This window comes from Chlorocebus sabaeus, chromosome 7 (genome assembly GCF_047675955.1).
Source record: "Chlorocebus sabaeus isolate Y175 chromosome 7, mChlSab1.0.hap1, whole genome shotgun sequence".
Lineage (NCBI taxonomy): Eukaryota > Metazoa > Chordata > Mammalia > Primates > Cercopithecidae > Chlorocebus > Chlorocebus sabaeus.
Genome location: NC_132910.1, coordinates 90,570,138 through 90,589,498, shown reverse-complemented (window position 1 = coordinate 90,589,498; position 19,361 = coordinate 90,570,138).

Sequence of the window (19,361 nt, the reverse complement as noted above, 5' to 3'; positions counted from 1 at the left end):
GAGATGAAGTCTCACTCTGTCACCCAGGCTGGAGTGCAGTGGTGCAATCTTGGCTCACTGCAACCTCCACCTCTGGGATTCAAGGGATTATCCTGCCTCAGCCTCCCAAGTAGCTGGGATTACAGGCGCATACCACCACACCCAGCTCATTTTTGTATTTTTAGTAAAGACAGGGTTTCACCATGTTGGCCAGTCTGGTCTCGAACTCCTGACCTCAAGTGATCCGCCTGCCTCAGCCTCCCAAAGTGCTAGAGTTACAGGCATGAGTCACCGCGCCCAGCCAATCAACATTTCTAAAGCACAAAAGCCAGTGACAAAGGGAGTCAACACAGTACCTCATTATTAGCTGGGCCTTCTGCCCAGGACCCCAAAGAAGTTAATTCTAGGAAGTTTGGCAGGGCTACACGAGGCACAGTTAGGCCTCAAACTGAATTAGGCCATGAGATCTCCTGCTTTATTTTACCTCCCTCAGTTGCCCAATCCTTGATTTTATCAGACTTCCTTCCACAGAAGGAAGGAAACAGAAACGAGTGAGATGACTGAGTCCAAACTGATGTTGGATCAGCTTTTCCACCTGCACAGACACATTCTCATGCTAGATCTTTCAGGCAGGGCTTCACCCTCTAACACACATGGGTCAAATCGCAATATTAATATTCTTCCTCCTTGTGGGAACGAGGAATATAGGATTAAAAATTTAATACAAACTGAGGTAAGCTTAGGAAGCTAACCTTAAAAGTGAAAGATACGCAACTTTCATGGGTTAAGATGATTGATTTGGGCCCAAGGGTTGTAGAATGAGGTAATGTGAAAATCAAGACAAAATTATGTTAGACCAAATTAGTAACCATCCCATCTATACTAATGGGATGGTTACTATACAACCATCCCATCTATACTAATGGGATGGTTACTAATTAGTATAGTAACCACCCCATTAGTATAGATGGGATGGTTACTAATATCTGCCTTTGGGTTTTTTAAATGTTCGGAATCATTCAGACTGCTAGTTTATATTAAATGTGAAATTATTTCAGCAGTCATCTCTAGAACTAGGTAACAGCTATCGAAAGACTATGCTATAGTTTCATTTAGTTTCAACTCAGCATCTCACTGATTTGGGGTTGTTCAATAAAAAGGCTGTAGTTGAAAAATAAGAGGAAGAGGAAATTCTGTTCCTCTTCTTGAAGCAGAAAAAAAAGAAAAAATAGAAAAGGGGGTTCTGCTCCAAAAGTAGTTCAGAAAATGACTGTTACCTTGCAGATAGATAGATAGATATAGATAGATGATAGATAGATATAGATAGATGATATAGATAGATATAGATAGATGATTATAGATAGAGATAGAGATAGGTAGATATAGATAGATGATAGATATAGAGTTAGATGATAGATATAGATAGATAGATATAAACAGATAGAGATAGATAGAGATAGATATAAATAGAGACAGAGATAGATGATAGATATAGAGATAGATAGATAGACAGATATAGATAGATCACGGTAATTCCCTCACAACATAGTGGTATGCTCGGTAAATGTGTTTTTCCTAAAGTTTTATTTATTTACAAAAACCAAAAGCCAGGGTTTTGAATTTAGAGCTTCACTTCTTATAATGTACATAGAAAACGATTAATGGATCCATCTAGATTGCTACCAAATTTTTACTTCTGTAAGTATCAGAATGCTTCCAGCTTCAAGAAACATCAAAGCCCAACTCAGTATGGCCTATGTAATAAAGAAGGTTTACTAATTCGCCTAACAAGAAGTGCTGGGTATCCCTACAGTTAATTCAGCAGCTCCACCAAGTTCTTCCCATCTTTCCACTCCGCCATTCTCAGCTTGTCTGCTTTGCCTTCAGGGGCTAGCTCACCTCACAGCCACGACATGGCTGCCCGGGTTCCAGCCATCACAGCCAATTTGGCAACATCCAATAGATGAAAAGGAAAATCTCTTCTATGGCCTCTCTCACTGAGAAAACCTAAGCCAATCACTGGCAATGGCTACAGGGGCACTATGATTATCTGAGTGAAGCATATGGCTGTGTAGTCTGAACCAGTTTGGGGCTCTCCCAGCAAGTAGGAAAGGGAAATGATAGTTGGGGTAACCACTCACAGTGTCTGCCTCATCTGCATCATGAGTTTCGTTTTCTTATTTTCCTCAGAGAAGAAGAGAGGTTAGTCTCTTCAAATAAATTAAATAAATGGATTTTTAAAAATAATTCAAATCAATTTATCAGCGGGGGCTGTGGAGGAGTGTATACAAAGATATATTTATCTAGAGTTTATCAGGCAGTTTTAAGTGTTTTAGATTATTCATTTAATCTTTTCAACAACCATATGATATAGGTACCGTTACCACACCATTTTACAGGAAGAAAAACTGAGGCATAGAGATGTTAAGGTACATGGTCGCAAAACTAGGAAGCCATAAGAGGCAGAGTCTGAAGCCGGGCAGCTGGACTCCTGGCTGCTCTCCTAACCATACTTATGGGAGCTCTCTCTCCTACCCTTCTCTCTTCTTGCTCTCCATGGGTTAAGGCCAACCTTTAATATCCTGTGTCTTCCTTGCCCTTGATCATCATCCACTTAGCCTACCAATCAGCTGATCTTTCTGACTGGGTCCCTCTTTGATCCAATCCATGCAACACACAGACCAGCTTCTTTTTTTTCTTTTTTTCTGAGACGGATTCTCACTCTTTCGCCTAGACTGGAGTGCAGTGGTGCGATCTCAGCTCACTGCAACCTCCGGCTCCCAAGTTCAAGCAACTCTCCTGCCTCAGGCTCCCGAGTAACTGGGACTAGAGAAGCATGCCACCACGCCCGGCTGATTTTTTGTATTTTAGTGGAGATGGGGTTTCACCGTGTTGCCCAGGCTGGTCTCAAACTGAGCTCAAGCAATCCGCCCGCCTCAGTCTCCCAAAATGTTAGGATTACAGGCGTGAGCCACCGCTCCCCGCAAGACCAGCTTCTTATAATTTTATACTCAGCCCATTTCTATCCTGATCCCCAACTTCCACCTCCTCTGCCTGGGTTTCCAGCATAGCTTCTCCATCCCATCTTATTTCTCATCCTTTGCCTCCAACACGTGAAGCATCTTCCGTTATGGGGTTTCCCTCTTCCCACCTCTGCTGCTCTCTTCCTGCCTCTCTGCTGTGGCAGAGGGAGGGTTGTGTGGTGGAAAGGACTTGGGATCTGGAGTCAGACTGGTTTCACCCGGCTTTGCCACTGTCTGTGTGATGTTGGGCTTTTGATTGCTCTCTGGCAAATATGGATTTGCTGTGGGGTTCAGAAGACTGTTTGCATGTCCTCTCTCCCTTCCTGTGCTCCAACCACACCCACCCCCTTGCAGTCCAGGAGAGCCAGGCTTGCCCCACTCTCAGGCATGTCTTTCTCCCAAAGAGCCACAGGCTCTGCCCTTGTGCCCTTCAAGTCTTTGCTGCACGAGGATTTCATTGACCACCCCACTTAAACTGCAGCATTCTCCTCCCCCAGCATTCCAAGGCCACTTTACCCTCCTTCATTTTTCACCATGCTTCTCATTACCTTCTAGCATACTGAAGAATTTAGTTATATTATGTTGATTGTTTATTGTCTTTCTCCTCCCTCTAGCATAGACAGGGATTTTAGTTCATTTTATTCACTAACGTATCCTTAACATTTGATACACAGTAAGCACTCAATAAATACTTGTAGAGTGAATGCATGAATGGGAGTCAGTAGATTGTAATGATTAGGAGAATTTTGGTAACTGTCTTAGGTTGAAATCCCAGCCTTGCCATTTCTAGCTGTATGACATAACTTCTTTGTGCCTCAGTTTTTTTCTATTTGTAAAATTAAACTATAATGATAACTAGGGGGAGAAAGATTGAATTTTGACCCATGGAGTGAGCTCACTAACTTTGTCCCGCCTGCTCTGGGATGCCACCTTTCCAGGCGTAGCCACAACCTGCCTCCTTCCAAGCAGTCCCCCAGCAAGCCTGGCCTGACTCTTCGGGACCTGCCCCGTCCCTGCTGTTCTGTCACATGCAGATGGACACTGCCAGACCATTATTGTGTGTTCTCGATTGTTTAATGAGTGAAGCATCTAGCTGGCGGCTCCCTTAGATGACAGGCTCTGCGGGGATCACTAGGCATATCTTCCTGAATGTGCACAAAGCACTTTCTAGGCATGTGATGTGGGAATGACTGAGCTAGAGTACCTTTATTTATTTTTTTGGGGGTTTTTTTTTTGGAGTACTTTTGAAAATATATATATATATTTCAATAGCTCTTGGGGTACAAGTGGTTTTTTGTTACATGGATGAATTATACAGTGGTGAATTCTGAAATGTTAGTGCAGCTATCACCTGAGTAACATACACTGTACCTAATATGTAGATTTTTATCCCTAGCTCCCTCCCACCCGCCCCCATCTGAGTCTCTGAAGTCCATTATGTCACTCTGAATGCCTCTGTGTACTCATAGCTTAGCTCCCACTTATAAGTGAAAACATAACGGGTTTTGGTTTTTCACTCCTGAGTTACTTCACTTAAAATAATGGCCTCCAGCTTCATCCAAGTCCAGCACGAATTTCTTAAGCTTTACCACATAGCAGTCCCTCTTCTGGGCCATTAGCAAATCAGCAGTGAATAAAAACAAAATCCCTGCCTTTGTGGAGCTTGCATTTTAGTGAGGGAAACTGACAAGAAGCAAGTAAGTGACTGTATGTGCCCGGTTAAGTGGTATGGGACAAAGAGAGGGCAATAAAGAGGGTGAGGAGGTGTGCAGAGCCAAGAGAGGTGCTATTTTTTTGTGGGTGAAGGTCAGGGAAGATCTCATTTCCTGAGGGAGAGAACAAATTATGGAGATTCCAGGGGAAACATTTCAGGCTGAGGGGGCCACAGAGAGCCACGAGCTGAGGTGGGAATGCTCAAGGAAGCTCAAGAGGCCAGGGGACCGGCCAGTGGGGAGAGAAGAGAATCAAATTCTACAGGGGCCCCGAAAACCATTTTAAGGACTTTGTTTTAAACACAGAGTGCGAGGGGAAGCCAACCAGTGAAGTAAAAACACTTTTGTTTGTTTTTAAGAACACTGGCCAGGCACGGTGGCTCACACCTGTAATCCCAGCACTTTGGGAGGCCAAGGCCGGCAGATCACCTGAGGTCAGGAGTTTGAGACCAGCCTGGCCAACATGGCAAAACCCCGTCTCTACTGAAAATACAAAAACTAGCCGGGTCTGGTGGCGCGTGCCTGTAATCCCATCTACTCAGGAGGCTGAGGCAGGAGAATCACTTGCACCTGGGAGGCGGAGGTTGCAGTGAGCTGAGATGGCGCCACGGCACTCCAGCCTGGACGACAGAGTGAGACTCCGTCTCAAAAAAACAAACAAACAAAAACCACCAGCTTTCTTAAACTTAGTTTACTGCAGGTTCTGAAAATGCTTTTGAAATCATAATTGCTGTTAGCCCTTTCATTGGAGGGATCTCAGCAGAAGAATGACAAGATCTTCCTCCCACATGTAAAAGGATCACTCAGGCTGCTGTACTGAGAATAGGCTGGAGTGGGAGTAGGGACCCAGGTGGAAGCAGGGGGTTCAAGAAGATGATGGGCAGGACAGAGGGGCCATGGTGAGGAGAAGTGGTTGAATTGGGGTGCATCATAGGAAGAAACAGTAGAATGTGCTGCGATGTGGCATTAGGCATTTCACTGATTATTCAGGAATGGTGAGGCCCACAGATCAGGAGACAAATCCCACTCTCGGAAATTTGCTGAAAAATCAACTCAAAATCAAAAGGCAGATTAATTGGAGAAAAAGCACATACATTTATTTAATGTGAATACACAAGAGCCTTTAGAATGATGATCCAAAGATATAGGGGAAATTGGCCATTTTTATGCTTAGGTTCAATGAAGTATGAAATATGATTGGACAAAAAGGGCACGATCTAATGCTAACAGGCTGAGTGGGGAAACCTAGCCAAACCTCTCCGTCTAGATTCTTCTTGGCCTCTCTGAGCATGCATTCGTTTCTTCTGGGTATGGGGCAGGGTTGTCACAACCCAATGGGTTCTTCTTGCCCACTGCCCTGAAAAAAAAAACAATGCACTGAGAACAGCAGATATTGCAGCAAAGGAAGAATTTTAATGATCACAAGGCCAGTCAAGCAGGAGGACAGGAGAAATTTCTCAAATCTGCCTCCCTGAGAATTTAGAGGCTGGGGTTTTTAAGGGTACTTTGGTGGGAAGGGGGCTGGGGAACTGAAAGGATTGATTGGCTTTGGATAAAATCACAGGGGTGTCTAAATTGTCTTCACGCAGCCGAATCAGTTCCTGGGACTGGGGGGTCTTGGGACCAGGTGGCATCTCTTGGTCTGCTGAAATGCTAAATCTGAAAAATATCTCAAAGACTGGTTCTTCAGGTTTCACAGTAGTAATGTTATCTACAGGAGTAGTTAGGGGAGTTATAAATCTTGTGACGCTGGGGCAGTAAGCAACTTACAGAAAAACAAGCTCGGCAATGGCAGGTCATTGTTTAACTCAGCCTATTGTTTAGCAAAGTTCAAGCCTCTACCATAATTCTAACCTCGCGTCCTCTTGTTAGTCTTTACAAATTCGATTTCCATTTTTGAACAAGGAGGGGACCAGTTCGAGGAAAGGACTGTTATGGCCTCCACACAAGAATGAGCAAAAGCAAGTTAGCCTGGTAGAAGCAAGATAGTCAGTTATGCCAGATTTCCCTGACTATAATTTTGCAAGGCAACTTTAGGGCCCTTTCTGGAATGGGGGTCTTCTGACTATAGTCAAACAAGGTAGGTCAGATAATTTCTTTTTCTTTTTGAGACAGAGTCTTGCTTTGTTGCTCAGGCTGGTGTACAGTGGTACAATATCGGCTCACTGTAACCTCTGCCTCCCTGCGACCTCTGCCTCCCGGGTTCAAACAATTCTCGTGCCTAATTTTTGTATTTGTAGTAGAGACAGGATTTCACCGTGTTGGCCAGGCTGGTCTCAAACTCCTGACCTCAAAAGATCTGCCCACCTTGGCCTCCCAAAGTGCTGGGATTACAAGCGTGAGATAATTTCTTTATGGTCAGTTTTTACACAGAAAGGCAGAGGGAAAGTTTGAGTGATATTTTTAGGTTTTATGGCTTTGGGGAAAAATGGTGTGGTTGCCAGGATCTGCCTTGGGGTCTATAGGCAGCCTCTGGGAAGGATGGGACTCAGAGACAGAAGGGCAGGAGAAAGTCAGAGAAAAACCTTTGCTCCTGAAGCTGCCCCTGAGGCCTTCATTTTTGGGTATTGTTTTCTGAAACCCAACAATAGTTTGTTATTCACAGTTCCCAAGAGGAGGAGGCACACCATGTTACAGGGGCCATATGGGGAAGCACCAGGATCAAGTAGGAGGTAGACAGAATGAAGAGGAAATGTGGGCAAGAGCCTGCATTGTGGTGTCTGCGGGAAGTAATGGAGAGGCAGTCAGCAGGCCTGGGATTGGCTAGCTTGAATAACTTCAATAGATTCTGGGGTATACCGGCTGTCTTTAGCTGTCTGGTACCTGGCCCTGGGGTGATGGTGGCATGGAGTGGAAGAGGCCTGAGAAGGAAGTGCTTGCAGGCACAGAAGCTGATTTGGTTGGGTTGCATGTGAAAGGCGCCAGCCCTTTGCTGTGTCTGGGAATCAGCTAGCCCTGGGAGGGGCAGTCCCTCCAGAGCCCGCAAGGCCCTAGATGTCAAAGCGTCAGCATTAAAAGACATGCTTTAATATAATAGGAAGTAAGGAATCAGGGATTTTTTGATCTGAGCAACTGAAAGAATGAAGTAATCACTTAGTGCAAATAATAGTCACCACTGACGATACTGATGGTCTTACTGTAAATCTCCTGCACTTTCCCAGTTTTTATTTCTATTTCCAAAACAGTCCATTAATTTCTTCATGGTCCAGCTCCCTCTTGTGGTGAGGATTTAGTCTCATACTGTTTCTGACATGCTGTAAAACAAACATCTCTAGGGAAAGGATGATTTAACACATTTTAAAATCTGAACCCAGGAGGTGGAGGTTGCAGTGAGCCGAGATCAGTGCCATTTTACTCCAGCCTGGGTCACAGGGCAAGACTCCGTCTCAAAAAAAAAAAAAAAAAAAATCCCAGCAGAGGGCCAAGCTTGGTGGCTCACGCCTGTAATCCCAGCACTTTAGGAGGCCAAGGTGGGCGGATCACCTGAGGTCGCGAGTTTGAGACCAGGCTGGCCAACATGGTGAAACCCTGTCTCTACTAAAAATACAAAAATTAGCTGGGCATGGTGGTGCACGCCTGTAATCCCAGCAACTTGGGAGGCTGAGGCAGGAAAATCGCTTGAACCTGGGAGGCAGAGGTTGCAGTGAGTGAGATCATGCCATTGCACTCCAGCCTGGGCAACAAGAGTGAAACTCTATCTCAAAAAAAAAAAAAAAAAAAAAAAATTCCCAGCACATTGGGAGGCTGAGGCAGGTGGATCACCTGAGCTCAGGAGTTCAAGACCAGCCTGGCCAACATAGTGAAACCCTGTCTCTACTAAAAATACAAAAAGTAGCCGGGCATGGTGGCAGGCGCCTGTAATCCCAGCTACTCAGGAGGCTGAGGCAGGAGAATCGCTTGAACCTGGGAGGCGGAGGTTACAGTGAGCTGAGATCATGCCATTGCACTCCAGCTGGGGAACAAGAGCAAGACTTTGTAAAAAAAAAAAAAAAAAAAAAAAAAAAAAAAAAAACATGAAAACTCAGCTGATGTTCTTTCCTATCGTCAGGTTGAACTTTGATTAGCTAAATTAAGACACCACTTCCAGGGCTTTTTAAATTATTTTATTTTATTTTATTTTATTTTATTTTATTTTATTTTATTTTGAGACGGAGTTTCGCTCTTGTTGCCCAGGCTAGAATTTAGTAATGGCGCAATCTCGGCTCACTGCAACCTCCGCCTCCCATGTTTAAACGATTCTCCTGCCTCAGCCTCCCAAGTAGCTGGGATTACAGGCGCCTGCCACCACGCCCGGCTAATTTTTGTATTTTTAGTAGAGATGGGGTTTCACTCTGTTGGTCAGGCTGGTCTCAAACCCCCGACCTCAAGTGATTCACCCACCTTGGCCTCCCAAAGTGCTGGGATTGTAGGGATGAGCCACTGCACCCGGGCTTTATTTTTAAACAAGCCCAAATTTCAAGAGGGCTAATAGCACTTCTGGAGCCTACAGTAAACAAAGTTGAACAAAACTGGTTTATCTTTTAAAACAAACAGAAGCATTTCCGTGTCATACAGCTCTTTAAAATCTCTCTCTGCCTAGAGCACAGTTATCTGTAAAACGTGGGTTATAAGATTATTAGTACTGGCTGGGCATTATAGGCATAAGCCACTGTGCTTGGCCTCTGAAATTTCTTTACATATCAGAATTATTATAGCACTTGGACTCTGTGTGTGTGTGTGTGTGTGTGTGTGTGTGTGTGTGTGTGTGTACAGGAACACAACTTATCTAGGTAAGATTACAGAACCTACAGCTATGTGAAACACAGCCAGAAACCTGAGACTGAGTGACTTCTGAGCAGTCAATAGCTATTTCAGTTCATGCACTTTACTCTGTAGAAGAACAACCATAACACAGTCCCCGTGGAACATCAGGTTCCAGCCTTAGAGTCTCTGACCCAGTGAAAAGTCAGAGCCAGCAAAAGAGAGAGGATGGAGAAGATTTAGAAAAATGCAGTTGGGTTTCTAAAAGTCTCCTTTTGGCTTTTCAACACCATGGCTTGAGATCTATGTATCTTAATAATCTCTGAAAATGTTAGCAGCCAGTTGCTTCTCCAATTTCAGTGGCCAGAAGAAACACCTGGGAATGTGTAAAAGATGCAGATGATTGGGCTCCACTCCCAAAGATCCCACATCTGGATCAGGCGCCCTGGGCAGAACCCAGAAAAGCTGGTATTCCTCCTTACAGTGCAGCCCGAGGGCTGATGCTCATCATGATGTTCCTGAGTAATTAAGAAAAGATAAAAGCGAATGGAGTGTACTCTGCCTAATGATAGTGGCAATTGTCAGAACATAGGCTTCCCTCAGGAACTCAAAATCACACTCTGGGAGCCATTTTAAGATCTGAAAAGAGACATCTAATAAGAGAGAAATCAATAAATAAAGTCACCAGAGGGGGGAAAAAGACCCTCAAACCAGCAGGACTTGATTAGATAAAATATCTTTTAAAACAATCAGGATATTTGGAATTTTCTTCAGTCTAATATGGGAGGTAAGGGAAGTGAAGTGTAGGTGTAAATAAAACCAGATTGGCTACATGTGGATAAGGATTTCAGCTGGGTGATGAGTACAAGGAGTTCATGATCTTATATGTGTGTTTTTATATGTTTTTGAAATCTCCACAATAAAAAATTACAAAAAAATTTTAACCCAGGTTATTAGGTATAAACATATGGAAAAAGTGTCACAGAGGCAAACATTTCCTAACTCTGCCCAAGCAATCACGCTCCTTGAATTTTCTGGCCCTACTGGCAACTAATCCCTATTATAAAGTGGATATATCAGAGATCATTAAACATTACATTTATATAACTGAAAACTCCCTGATATGGTTTGGATCTGTGTCCCCACCCAAATCTCATCTTGAATTGTAATCCCCACATGTGGTGGGAGGGATCTGATAGGAGGTAAGTGAGTCATGGGAGTGTTTTCCCCCATGCTGTTCTCATGATAGTGAGGGAGTTCTCATGAGACCTGATGGTTTAAAAGTGGCAGTTTCCCCTGCTCTCTCTCTCCTGCTGCCTTGTAAAGAAGGTGCCTGCTTCCTCTTTGCCTTTTGCCATGATTGTAAGTTTCCTGAGGCCTCCCCAGCCATGCAGAACTGTGAGTCAATTAAACTTCTTTCGTTTATAAATTACCCAGTCTCCGGTAGTGTCTTTAAGGCAGTGTGGAAATGGACTGATACGTTGCCCCTGGTTCTGATTTCCTACTCACTAAGCAATTCTCTGATTGCCGAGGAAAATTTTCGAAGGTAATGAATCTGTCCTGATGTAACCTCTAAAAGAAGACAGCCAGGTGAATAAATACCCCATGAGCTTGCGGTTGCCTTCATTGAATTTCTGGAGAAACAATAGCTGTAACTGATTGAATGGCTTACTCTGCAGCAAGCACTGAACTGGGTACTTTTCATTTGTTAATTCATTTAATTTTCATAGTAGAAATGGTATTACTTGGAGAGATTTCCATCCAAACTGGTTAAAGGAAAAAAGTACAAAAGAATGAATGAAAGAGATTGTGCATTAATCTAGAAAAATATGTCAATTTTAAATACTGCTTACAATCTGTAATATCATATTCTGGCTATAGTGCCATTCCCCCTTTATAAATTAATCAAATAAGAATTGCCACATCTATTTCACAGTCTCATTTCAGATACAGTGCAGATGACCCTAGTGGCAGATACTGTGGATTGCCTACTCAAAAGACATTCACAAGCCATTTTCCCCTTGTCTTCCTGTGCCTAAAATAGTTACATTCCAAGGATCTCTTGCAGCTAAGGCTGGCCACCAGATTCAGTTTTGGCCAACGGTAGGTTAGGCAAGGGAGGCAGGCAGTCACTGAATCAGCCTCCAGAAAAGTTATGTACAAGAAATAGAGTCCATTGGCATGCTGCCTTCATTGCTTACCCTCCAACCCACTTTTCACAAAGCAACCAAAGTAATGTAAAACAGTAAAGCAACCAGATGCAGTGGGTTACACCTGTAATTTCAGCACTCTGGGAGGCCAAGGTGGGTGGATCACTTGAGCCCAGGAGTTCGAGACCAGCCTGGACAACATAGCAAAACCCCGTCTCTACAAAAAATACATAAAGTAGCCAGGCCTGGTGGCAATTGCCTGTAGTCCCAGATACTTGGGAGGCTGAGGTGGGAGGATTACTTAAGCACAGGAAGCCAAGGCTGCAATGAGCTGTGATTGTGCTACTGCACTCCAGCCTTAGGCAACAGAGTGAGACCCTGTCTCAAAAAAAAAAAAAATAGTAAAGCACATCTTGCCATCATCCTGCTGAAACACTTCAATGGCTTTCCATTGCAGCTAGAATAAAATCCAAACTATTTACAATGGACTGGCTCCTGCTCCCTCTCCAGTATCATTCAGTCAGTTCTCCCCGATCCACTGTACTCCAGCCAGACCTTCTGTTCCTCAAACTTGCCAAGCATTTTCCTGGCTCCAGGCCTTTATACCTGCTGATTCCTCTGCCTGTTTGCCCCTAGCTCTTTGCACAGCTTCTCTCTCACACCTTTCAGCCCTTGACTCACACTGCCCTCATCAGAGATGCCTTCCCCAACCCTCATGTCTCAGAAGGCCTCCTCGACTTACCCGCTGTCTTACCATCAGAGTGTTTCATTGTTATCCCTAATCCACAGTTATTTTGTGTATTTGTTATTTGTCTGTCTTCTAACACTGTAATATAAGCATCACTGGGGAACAACCTTTGCCTGTCTTGTTTATTGCTACATCCTTAGTCCCTTACACAGTGTCTGAAACATAAGGGATGCTTGTTTAATATTTACAAAATAAAAGAATGAACCTTCCCTATGAATCTCCATCTCCTATTTATTCCTCTTCATCAAAGGAAATGCAAGGCTAAACATGAATGCAAAATAGGAATAACAAGTGTTAACACAGGACTTGCGTGATGGGTGGATGACTTCCAGGAAAAAGCAATCAGAGGAGCCAATTTGGTGGTAAAAAAGGAAAGAAAGAAAAAGGAAAAGAAAGAAACAGGAAGGAAGGAAGGAAGGGGAAAGAGGGAGGGAGGGAAGGGGGCAATTGTGATTGGATGAGAGCAGAAAGTAGTGGAAAATGCTGTGTCTGCATTATCAACCAATAGCTGGGTGGATTGCCACAGCTACAGACACCTCAGGAGGTCTTGGAAGAAGGCATTTGGAGGAGAAGGCAGCCTAGTCAAGGTGACATGCCTGCTTCCTGCAAATTCAAAATCACGTGCCAGGGGTGAGGTGGCTCTCACTGTCCATATGAATTTCTGTTTCTTTTCACTTCCTTTCTTTACCCACCTTCTCTATCCTCCGGCTACTCTGATTCATCTCCTTTAAGGTTCCCTGTATTGGATAAATTTTAACCCAAGGATTAGGCAGCAAATGTTTCTGGGAGGAGCAGAGGCTGCAGAATCAGACAAGCCTGGCTTTAAATTCTTGTTGTATTCCATTGCTCTATTCCTTCTAGCAATATTATTTTAGTAAAGTTAACTTCTCTAAGAGAAGCAATAATACCTGTCTCATAAAGGTTATTGTGAAGATTAAATGAGATACTATATTAAGCACCTGTCCCAGTATGGAGCCAAGTAATAAAGTTATATAACTTCAAAACAAGCAGGGTGAGGCTGGGGAGGAGAGGGGTGGTTAATAAGAAAAAGAAAAAAAAAAACAGTATTTGTTAAAAACCTACAGCAGACATCATATTTAATGGTGAAATGTCAAAAGCATTCTACTTTAGATAAAGAACAAGACATGGATGTCAGCTGTCACCTCTCTTGTTCAATAATATGCTGAACATCTTGCCCATTGCAATAAAACAAGAGAAATGCAAAAAATGTATAGGAGTTGGAAAGAATGAAAAAAAACTATTTTTATTTGAAGGTGATATAATTTTTGTAGAACACCAAAAAGAATCTCCAATAATTAGAATTAATAAATGTTTCACTTGGTTCTTCAATACAAAATTAATATATACAAATTGGCCAGGCACAGTGGCTCACATTTGTAATCCCAGCACTTTGGGAGGCCAAGACAAGAGAATCACTTGAGGCCAGGAGTTCCAGACCAGCCTGGCCAACATTGTGAAACGCTGTCTCTACTAAAAACATGAAAATTAGCCAGGCGTGGTGGCACACATCTGTAATCTCAGCTACTCAGGAGGCTGAGGCACAAGAATCACTTGAACATTGCAGAGGTTGCAGTGAGATGAGACAAGATCATGCCACTGCACTCCAGCCTGGGTGACAGAGTGAGACTGTCTCAAAAAAAAAAAAAAAAAGAATTCAATCAATCGAACCCTTTAAGAAGAAAATTATAAAACTTCACTGAAAGACATTAAAGAGCAGGGGATGGTGGCTCATACCTCTAACCCCAACACTTTGGGAGGCAGAGGTGGGAGGATCGTTTGAGCCCAGGAGTTTGCAATCAGCCTGGGCAATATAGCAAGACCCTGTTTCTACAAAAAGTAAACAAACAAAAAAAAATTAGCCAGTCATGGTGGGGTACACTGATAGTCCCATCTACTTGGAATGCTAAGCCAGGAAGATTACTTGAGCCCAGGAGTTCAAGTCTGCAACAAGCTATGATTAGGCCACTGCACTCGACAGAGTGAGACTCTGTCTCAAAAAGAAAGAAAGACTTAAAGAAAACCTAAATAAATGGAAATATTTACCATATTCTTGGCCAGGAAAACTCAACATTGTTAAGATATTGATTCTCTTAAGTGGACTGATAAATTCAAAGCATTCCAATTAAAATCCCAACATTTTTTTTATTTGATGAGTTGAATCTAAAATTTAGGTAAAAAACAAAGGCCCAAGAATTACCGAAACTGTACATGAAGAGCAAGATGTGGGGCTTGACCTACCAAATATCAAGTTAGAAAGCTTTAGGAATTAAGGACGTGTAGCATTGGCCAGAAACAGACAAATAGGCCAATTAAATGAAATTGCCCAGAAACAGACCCAGGCATGTATGGAGCCTTCATTGATGATAGAGTGGTCACTATTGTTCAATAGGGAAAGAGACGGTGATTTAATAAATGGTGCCAGGACAATTAGATATTCATATAAAAAATACAAAATTAGATCTTCAATTCATACTATACAAAAATCAGTTATAGGTAGATTAAATACTTCATTTTTCTAATGTGAAAAATACAGCCATAGAACATTTAGAATAACATATAGATGGAACAGTTTTTTTTTACTTCAGAGTAAGAAAAATGTTATTAAACAAGACACAAAAGCACACACCATAAATAAAATTATCAATAAATTCAGTTGTATTAAAATTAAGAACATCTGTTCTGGCCAGCTGCAGTGGCTCACACCTGTAATCCCAGCACTTTGGGAGGCTGAGGCAAGTGGATCACCTGAGGTCAGGAGTTGGACACCAGCCTGGCCAACATGCAGAAACCCCAACTCTACTAAAAATACAAAAATTATCCAGGTGTGGTGGCAGGCACCTGTAATCCCAGCTACTTGGGAGGCTGAGGCAGGAGAATCGCTTGAATTCAGGAGGTGGAGGTTATAGTGAGCCAAGATTGCACCACTGCACTCCAGCCTGGGCAACAGAGTGAGACTCCATCTCAAAAAAAAAAAAAAAAAAAAATTCTGTTCTTTGAAAGACACCGTAAAAAGAGTGAAGAGACAATCTATAAACAGAGAGAAGATATTTGCCTCACATATGATCAACAAAGGAATCATATCCAGAACATATAGAACTTTACAGATCAGTAAGAAAAAGACAAAGAACCCAACAGACAAATAAAAAACCTGACAAGAATTTCAAGAAAACAAACACATGACCAGAATTTAACAAAGAAATGAAAGTTGCTCATTAGTAAACAGAAAAGTACAAACTAAAATCATTAGAATCCATTTTACTTTCACCAGATTAACAAAACATCATTTAGTTGGATAATATCAAGTGTTGTGAAGTCCTGCCTCAGGACCTTTACATGTGCTGCCTCCCTGAGCGGGATACTCTACCTTCAAATCTTCACGGGGTTTGTTCCTTCACTTCATTCAGATCTAGTTCAGTTGTTACCCTACTAAGAGGCTTTTTCTGACCATACTATCCAAATAATGCCCTTCAGCCTCCAACATTCTGTAGCCTGTTACCTGCTTTTTTATCGTTTTCAAAGCATTTGTTAACATTTTGCTACATTTATTCTGTGTGTGTGTGTGTGTATTATAGTATAAGGATTCACACACATTTGTTATTATCTTGCAGAACCTTTTGAAAGTAGGTAGCTGACATACTAAGTGATTTTCAGATGGCAAACACTTTGGGGAAAAGGATGATTATGTAGAAAACAAATAACATTCAAATAGAGCATACTGAGTGTGAAGAGGTGGAGATTATTATAAATATTCAAGGCTACCGTAACCAGAATTAAGGAAATTAGTTCCCCCTTAAAGTATAGTTGTTGTTATTTTGCAGAACATTCTGAAAGCAGATTATTGACATCAGGACACTTCACCCCTAAATACTTCCATATATATCTCCTAAGATTCTCCCACTTAACCTCAATAGTATTATCACAAGTAAGACAATTGACAATCATTCCCTAATACCATCTAACACGCAGCCTGTATTCAAATTTCCAAGTGCTCCTTCTTTGAGAGGTCATAATCATATCAGTTATACTGAAATGCACCCATGGTACCCTAAGTTTTTTCTGAAAAATTTTTAAAAGATAATTTTGCTTCTGAAATGATTTAGCTACAATCAAACCACTTAATTTGTAATCAGTTATAGTTTCTCAGCAAGCATAGTACATGCTTGGGAACTCTTTTGAAGGAAAATAATCTGATCCACTAAATGTTTTCAAATGTAATTACTATTATATTTTTATGAATACTAGCATTTTATCAACTACTGATGTCAGCATTAATTTTTAGTTTGCAGACATTTAATTAAATGCTCTTTAATTCTGTTTTATTCATTTTTATTTTCATATTTTGGGATCAATTCTTTTTTTTTCAGGTCTCAAAAATTTTTATAGGCCATCTGAAAGCTCCTTGGTCCCAGGCATGGTACAGAAGCTGCCTATTTGATAAAGAGGGCTTGCCGAGGGCGGGAGATAGCTTTCAGTGCATGGCATTTGAAATAGAAACTGACTTAAGCCCAGCACTTTCTCCCCACTAAGGCAGTTTCTATGGTTTAAGTTCTAAAAACTGGATGGCAGTGAGATGTCCTGAGGCTCAGAGGAGAAGAAAGAGAGAAAGGTGAAAGTGGCTTCTGGGAGACATCGCTTTTCTGCCTGTGTCACCCATGGTGGAAATCGTCTTTGAGAAGGTAACAAGACATCTTCTGAGCAAAACTGGTCAGAAACTCCAGATTGAGGCACATAGTTTGGAGAATCTGCTGACTTTTTTTGTTTTGTTTTGTTTCTGCTAAGGGGTATATATGAAATGGAGGGTATTTAATTAGAAATCATTCAAGGCCATATAAGGTTCTGGCTGTAGTAAATTGGGGATAATGAGAGATAATACAAAATACAATACGAAGTACAAAAGTTTGTGTTAGAAACTAGTTTGTCAGTTGCAGAAGAATGATGTCCTCCTTATGTTGCTAAGAGGACTTAATTAGTATAAGTCAATCTGATAATAAATAAGTGTCTTAAGGCTTAAAAGGGGGCAGGTATTGTTATCATCCCCACTTTGCAGGTGGGAAAACTGAGGCTGAGAAAGAGTTGCAGCTGTTTGTAGGAGTCTTGGCTGAGATGAGGCTGGCAGAACTGGATCTTGTTTGCTATCACGATACAAGAGAAGAGATGAGGAATTCGATATTTTAAGTTCATTGTATTTTTTAAATTCAGAAATGCAGATTTGTTTTCTTTCTCTCTCTCTCTCTCTTTCTCTTTCTTTCTTTTTTGCAGTGGCATGATCTCGGCTCACTGCAACCTCTGACTCCCTGGTTCAAGCTATTCTCCTGCCTCAGCCACCTGAGTAGCTGGGATTACAGGCACGTGCCACCACACCCAGCTAATTTTTGTATTTTTAGTAGAGATGAGGTTTCACCATGTTGGCCAGGATAGTCTCAATCTCCTGACCTTTGTGATCTGCCGGCCTCAGCCGCCCAAATGCAGCTTTGTTTTCTTAAGCTTAGCAGAGACATTACAAGCAAAGTGACTTTTAATTTTTACTGTCATGTAGCAAAACTCTCAGAAGACACACATTCTACGCAAAGTCAAAAAAAAAAAAAGACAAAAAAAATAATAATAATAAGCAAAGGCCGGGCGCGGTGGCTCACGCCTGTAATCCCAGCTCTCAGGGAGGCAGAGGCGGGAGGATAGCTTGAGCCCAGGAGTTCGAGACCTGCCTGGATAATATAGCAAGACCCCGTTCTTCACAAAAAGAAAAAAAAAAAAAGGCAAAGTCTTAGTGCAATTTGGCCATAGCACCATGCTAGGCATAAATTGCTCATTTTCACAAACCATGACTCACCATCATGTCAGGAACATTTTCCTCTTGTAAAGCTCTTGGAGCCAAATTGTTAAAGAATCAAGAGGAACCACTTCAGGATATGAGTGATTTTCAACTGGCAAACACTTTGGGGAAGAGAATTATTGTGTAGGAAACAAGTGACATTCAGTTACAAGATACTGACCACAAAGATGTGGAGACTATTCAACATAATGAAGGCTAATGTAAGCAGAATTAACAAGGCTAGGTGCTCCTTTTCACCACAAAAATACGCTAGGGGGACTGGAACAAAGGGAAGATGCTTAGTATAATATAAATCCTCAAGCAGTGGCTCCTGTCTCTGCCTCTTCCTACGCAGCAAAGAGGCCATGAAGCCATGGAGTCACAAAGCTGAAGAAGACACAACTGTCCCTCTGCAAAGGGCTGTTGTACAGACCACTGACACTCTTAAGATCACACCCTTGTCAGAAAAAGTGTTTCAGCAAGCGTTCCCAATGCATGTTCACTGGTTCACCTAAAATTATAATCACAAACCGTACTAGCTAGTAGATTAAGAAACATTTACAAAATAGAAATTTAAAAGGATGAAAAGATGAAATAAATAATTTTTTAAATAATTTGTATTTTTCACTTACCAGTCCAAAAAATAAAAAAACCTGTTTATTCGCAGATACACCAGCCTATATTGTTGATAACATTTTCTTTTTCTTTTTCTTTTTCTTTTCCTTTTCCTTTTCCTTTTTTTTGAGACAGTCTCACTCTATTGCCCGGGCTGGAGTGTGGTGGCACTATCTCAGCTCACTGCAACCTCTGTTTCCCGGGTTCAAGCAATTCTCCTGCCTCAGCCTCCCAAGTAGCTGGGATTACAGGCATGCACCACCATGCCTGGCTAATTTTTGTATTTTTAGTAGAGACGGGGTTTCATCATGTTGGCCAGGCTGGTCTTGAACTCCAGACTTCTGGTGGTCCGTCCACCTCGGCCTCCCAAATTGCTGGGATGACAGGCTGACAGGTGTGAGCCACTGTACCCCTGCGCCCATCCAATAATATTTTTCAACGTCATTTTTTGAAATTAAATATACTTCATTATTTTGAAAGTTTTGATTCACTACTTCATGGTGAAGCAAGGTGAAGATTGTTTCTAAATGCAGTTTATGTTGATGCTTGCATTTAATAACTATC